Here is a 6,671-nt window from a genome sequence, read left to right as displayed (position 1 = left end):
GTCCCTTGTTGTGACTGCACTTCTGATTATTTAAATATGTTTTAAAAGACTCATTATGGACTTTAATCGGCTCTTAAAAGCTAGACTTTTCAGAACTATTCTAGTCTTCCTCCAACAAGCTGAAATGTTATAAAAGATTAAAAACATGGAGAGATGCAGTGCAAATCTTATCATGTACTTTGATATAGTATATGAATTATCTTCTATTAATTAAAATATGTCCCAATAAGTATGATGCCCATAATCTGTGGGTCTTCTACTGAAATCAGATTTACAAAGAGGTCATTCAGCTTTTATACTAAACAGAAAAACTATGACAGAGCACCTCTGCTTAGGCATGAGAAAAGAAGTACTGGAGTGGGTTTATTATTATCTCTATCTTAGTAGTAAGACAAAACTATCATTATAGGAGATATATATTTAAGCCTTCAGCTTAGTTCTTTAAGACTGATTTAATATGGACCAGTTTTTCTGGAACCTACAAAAAACATAACCAAGATCTGTAAGTAATTTTTCCTCATAGAAGACCTAACATTGTACTTTCCAGCTTACTGAAAGCAATTAAATGTGTTAATTGCATATATTTTAGTAACTTCTCAAGACATACTGGTACATATTTTAGTATAGAAGACTATCAAGTACAAGAATTATATTCTATCTACTTGCTGACAAATAATGTCAAAAACCTAAATGATGATTCTAAAGGTCAAAGTGACAACTAGAATAAAGTTTAACTTTGACCAGTTTTAGTAGGTTACTTTATGTGTTAGATCCAGAAGTAACCTTAAGTTTAAGATATTGAAGTAGAACTGAAAGATTAGGAAAAACTGTATATCTTGCGGCAAATGATACTTGCATGTTAATAAAGGCTCTTGACTGAAAGGTTTGATGAACACTTGGTGTTTGATCTTTTTAACTTTAATTTTCTCTTTTTTCTGAGAATTCATGAAACCACTTGCTTCAGGACATTTGCCATATGATTGAATAGCAGGAATTTTTATTTGGTTAAATCAAAGAGATTCTTTTACATAGCATTGAAATCTTAACAGTTTTCTGAGACTTGATAATTAGTTTACCTTTCAAATGGGCAAATCTCAATTTTTTTCCTGCACATAAAATATTACCACAAAATCCTGTTTTATTCAGTCAATACTTCATTTTTGTACTAAGATGATTTTATGCTTTTTAGGTTGCTTATCTTTCATGCAATTATTGACAAATGACAGTCTCCTTACTTTTGAAATCTTGTTGATACTGAGAAATGCAGTTTACTGTAAGCAGTAAATTCACCTCATGTTAGTAGAACTACATTTAGAGACATCTTGCTACATATGGAGTGGTCATCTTAGTGTGAGCCATATTGCTAAATTTATCGACTCTTCAAAAATAGTGCAAATATTCTGAGAAATAACACAAATGTTTTTGATCCAAACCTACTGAATAAAGGTAAGTGGCCAGGCTGGTTTAGGAAGAAAGTATATAACTAAAGGAATTAGAGTACCTTTCTCAAGTAGCCAGTAATCTGGTTCAGGTAGTATGGCATGTCACAAAACTAAGTATAAGAATGTAGCAGCATCCAGATGCCTAGGTGACAACTTTAGTTGAGTATCCAACTCTCCATTTCGGCTCAGGTCATGATGTCATGGTTTGTGGGATCAACCCCATATCAGGCTTCATTGCTGGCAGTGTAGAGTATGCTTGAGATTTGGGATTCTCTCTCTCCCTTTCTCTGCCCCTCCCCTGCTCGCTCTCTCTCAAAATAAATAAAAACTTTAAAAAAATGTAGCAGCATCAAAGCTGTAATTCAAAGGGATTTCACAAATTTGCTTTCTTATAACGCAACACATCATCTCTTGTTCAAAGTAGACGGGGTTTAAGCATTGCGTTTCCAACATTTTGGGTTTTTTTCCCAACATCATATTGAAAGGCAATTTTTCTGTTCTGGGCAAGAATAAACTGATGAGGTACCATACCATCCTTAAACACTGAAGGTACTCTGATGAAAACCTGTTCCTAAAGAATTGAGTCCAGGAAGTTACACTGACTAATGGAATGGCTATATATACTAACGTTATAAAAATACAAAAGCTTGTGAAACTAACGAAACAATTTAAGTTGTGTGATTTTTTTTTTTTAACACAAACTGTTTTCAGGAATGAAGGAGGAAAATTATTTTCTTAGGTGGTGTTGATTGGTTATCTTTCTTAGTGTCTAGCAGAATGCCATTACGTTGCAGGCATTCAATAAATGTTGAGTTGAATCAAACTCACTGGTGTGTAAAGGTAGTGTCTCAGACATATTCCACTGCAACCCTAAAAGTTTTATGTCCTAACTACTAATGTGTAAATGTTAAAAGATTAGCCTGAGCCTAATTGGAGATATCTGCACATCATCTGGTCTGCCATTTGCAGGGAAGACTAATGAATAGCAAAGGCAGGAAAGCTAGGTTCAAGGTCATTGTTAATGATCTAGCTTCTTGATGTTCTCCCTTGAAAAAAGAATAGCTGTCTCTGAATAAACGTTTCTCCAAAGAAGGTACACAAATGACCAATGATACATGCAAGTCTGCTCAAGTCATAAGTCATTAGGGAACTAGTAAGCTACAAAAAGATACCTACTTCACAACCACTAGGATAGCAATAATATTTTTTTTAAAGGACAAATAATAAACACTGGCCTAGATGTATAAATTGTAAAAATTACAATTTATAAATTGCAGGTGTGAATGTAAAATGGTGCAGCTCCTGTAGAAAATAGTTTGGCACTTCAAAAAATTAAACGGGGAGGTTCCAGTTTAAGAAGGTGATGTAGGAAGACTCTGAACTCAACCTCCTCCATGGAACACCCCAAACTACAACTATTAACAAAACAATTGCTCCCGAAGAAAAACCGAGAGCTGACTGAACAGCTACTGCACAGCATAGAATAGCAAGAGAAATGGGGACATGCCACAGTTCAAAAGAGTAACCTATCCAGCTGGCTAGCAAAAGTCACTAAGTCCACATAGCCCGAGTAAGGGACATGATACGCAAGACCACTACTTAACTTTAGGAGAAGTAGCCATTTCACTTAATCCATAGGAAAAAAAAAACAACAACAACAACAACAACAACAGAAAGCCAAGCAAAATAGGGAGACAGGAGTATGTTTCAAAAGAATAAGAAAAAAACTTCAGAAAAAGAACTAAATGAAACAGGATAAGCAAAATGCATGATAAAGAATTTAATAATCACAAAGATACTGGGTTGGGGGAAAGAACTGATGACCTCAGTGAGACCTTCAAAAAAGAGATAAAAAATACTAAAAATCAATCATAGTTGAAGATTACAATAACAAGTAAAAAACACACTAGAGGGAATCAACACTAGAGGATATATCAGAAAAACATATCAGGATCTGGAAAACAGGGTAATAAAAGGCACACAAACTGAGCAGCAAAAAGAGAAAAGAAATTTTTGTTTTAAGTTTATTTATTTTGGGGCACCTGGGTGGCTCAGTCAGTTAAGCATCTAACTCTTGATTTCTACTCAGGTCATGATCTAGCCCTACACTGAGCTCTGCACTGACAGCATGGAGCTTGCTTCAGATCCCCTGTCTCCTTCTCTGTCCCTCCCTGCTCACGTGCTCTTTCTCTCTAAAAAATTAATAAACATTAAAAAAAAGAAAAACAGGAAAGAAAAAAATGCAGATAAAATAAAAAAAGAAAACAATGCCCAACATTTGTTATGAGAAAGGTTATACACAAAAATGAGTAAAGTTTTTAAATTCATGAGATTATTATATAATCATACCAATAAATTTTTGAATTGTGATTGATTTACTAGGAAATTCTAAATTATGAAAATTTAAAAAAGAAAAATCTAAATAGACCAATGAACCATGGAAGAAAATAAAGTAGTTGTCCAGATATTTCTCCCACAGGGGCATAAGACTAGATTATTTTTACAGTTAAGTGTTTTGTTTTTTTAATCTTCAAGGAACATGATTCCCACAGTAAACTGTTCTAGCAAATAGAAAAAGATGGCAAATTTCCAAGTCACTCTTACAAAGCCAGGATCATTCTGATAGATAGATAGATAGATAGATAGATAAATTTTAAAAAAGCAATCCACAGAGGCCTCTCTCACAGGAATATAGAGGCAACAATTCTAAATGAAATACTGGCAAATCAAATCCAGACTATAGTCAAAGAATACTACACCATAATTGACAGTTATTCCAAGAAAGCAAAGATGGTTGAAGGCAAGAAAACGTATTGATATAAATTTACCAAAGAAAAATGTAGGATCATCTCTGTAGATATTTAAAAAACACTTGGTGGGAAACCTGGGTGGCTCAGTTGGTTAAGCGTCCAACTTCGGCTCAAGTCATGATCTCACAGTTTGTGGGTTCGAGCCTCGCGTCAGGCTGTGCGCTGACAGCTCAGAGCCTGGGGCCTCCTTCAGATTCTGTGTCTCCCTCTCTGCCCCTCCCCTGCTTACGCTCTGTCTCTCTGTCTTTCAAAAATAAACATAATTTTAAAAAATCATTTGGTAAAATATTCTTTCCACTTCTGATTTTAAACTAATACACTAGGAAAAAAATATTCCATACATTATTTTCAAACAATACCTGGGGCACTTGGGTGGCTCAGTTGGTTAGGCATCTGACTTCAGCTCAGGTCATGATTTCATGGTTTGTGAGTTCAAGCCCTGCATCAGGCTTTCTGCTGTCAGCACAGAACCTGCTCCATATCCTCTGTCCCCGTCTCTCTCTGCCTCTCCCTTGCTTGCACTCTCTCTCTCTCTCCTTCTCTCTCAAAAAAAAAAAAAAAAAAAAAAAAATTAAAACAATTTTTAATAAAAAAATAAAACAACATCAAGCCAATAGTTACCACACTTAAAAAATATTTATCACATGCAATTTCATTTAAAATGAGGGCAAAATAACAAGTGTTGGTGAGGATTCAGAGAAAAGGGAAAATTTGCCTACTGTTGGTGGGAATGTAAGTTGGTGTGGCCACTATGGAAAATAATATGGAGGTTCCTCACAAAATTAAAAATAAAACTACTATATGATCCAGAAATCCCACTTATGGGTATTTTTCTGAAGAAAATAAAAATACTAACTCAAAGAGATATATGCCACCCTCCAACCCCATCCATGTTCATTGCAGCATTATTTATAATACCTAACATATGCAAACAATCTAAGTATCCATCAATTAATGAATGGATAAAGAAAATGTCATATGTATATATATATATACACACACACACATATGTATATATACATATATATGTACACACAGAGAATGGAATAACATTTATTTCAACCATAAAAAAATAAAATCTTGCCATTTGCCACAACATGTCAGACCTTGAGAGCATTATGCTAAGTGAAATTAGAGAGAGGAAGATGCGTACCGTATGATCTCAATTGTATGTGGAATCTAAAAACCAAAACAAAACAAAAACACAAATCAAGCTCATAGATACAGAGAACAGATAGATTGGTGGTTGCCAGAGGTTGGGGGGGGGGGGTGGTGAAAGGGGTAAAAGGGATCAAAAGGTACAAACTTTCAGACTAGTAAGTCACAGGGATAAAATGTACAGCATGATGACCATAGTTAATAATAACGTGTTGCATATTTTAAAGTTGCTGAGAGTTGATTTTAAAAGTTCTCATCACAAGAAAGAATTTTTTTTTTCTAACTATGTATGGTGACAGATGTTAACTAGACTTACTGTGGTAATCATTTTGCAGTGTATACAAATATCAAATCATGCTGTACACCTGAAACTAATATGGTGTTTCATGTCAATTACATCTCTAAAAAACAAAAGTGAGGACCAACATACAAATACTTGCTATCAATACACTACATAGTATTTCTTGGAAATTTCCAGACAAAGTTGTAATTTTTAAAAATTAGGTGTAGGGGCACCTGGGTGGCTCTATCGGTTAAGCATCCAACTTTGGCTCAGGTCATGATTTCACCGTCTGTGGGTTCAAGCCCCGCATTGGGCTCTGTGCTGACAGCTCAGAGCCTGGAGCCTGCTTCAGATTTTGTGACTCCCTCTCTCTCTTCCCCTCCCCTGCTTGTTCTCTCTCTCTCTCAAAAATAAAATAAACATAAAAAATAAAATTAGGTGTAAATATTGGAACAAAACAGACAATAACATCTGCAGGCAATGTAAGTTCTCACAGAAAAATCCCCTAAGTATAAACTTGAAAATTCTGAAATCTCAAAGAAGTTGAAAATGTAGTGGCCATTTTTATGGGATGTTTTCTTTGTTTACTTTGGTTTTAGCTATATATCATAACAGTCCCCATCCTGGACTTGGAAAATACCCATTATCTAAAAACAAGTGAAGATGGGGCCCCAACATCCTACTACAGAGGTAAAAAAAATATTTCTTCTCAGCTTCCTGACTACCCATGCATTGGGACATGACCAAGGAACACTCCACATCCTTCCAATAATTGCCTTTTATTTTCTACTTAGGCTTTAGTTAAGGACTATGACTCTTACAGAAATTGATGTTAAAGGTAGGTTATAGGCAACAAACTCTCAAGATAAAGGGGGGAACTGATATACATTTTTTAATTACCTTGCCTAGCTAGGGCCAAAAGTAGTGGCAATTCCATAGAATTCATAAATGGTAATCTGAGAGTCAAGAGCTCAGGAG

At 35.0% G+C, this 6,671-nt stretch overlaps 1 long non-coding RNA gene across 2 annotated transcripts in view; it reads right to left on the bottom strand.

Moving 5' to 3' along the window:
- Positions 1 to 6,671, bottom strand: part of LOC122234920 — a 61,329-nt gene that overhangs the window by 19,795 nt on the left and 34,863 nt on the right. The gene's annotated exons all lie outside the window — the stretch shown is intronic.

The sequence above is a fragment of the Panthera tigris genome, chromosome F2 (assembly GCF_018350195.1).
Source record: "Panthera tigris isolate Pti1 chromosome F2, P.tigris_Pti1_mat1.1, whole genome shotgun sequence".
NCBI classification, from domain to species: Eukaryota; Metazoa; Chordata; class Mammalia; order Carnivora; family Felidae; genus Panthera; species Panthera tigris.
This window is presented reverse-complemented; position numbering and strand designations above follow the sequence as displayed.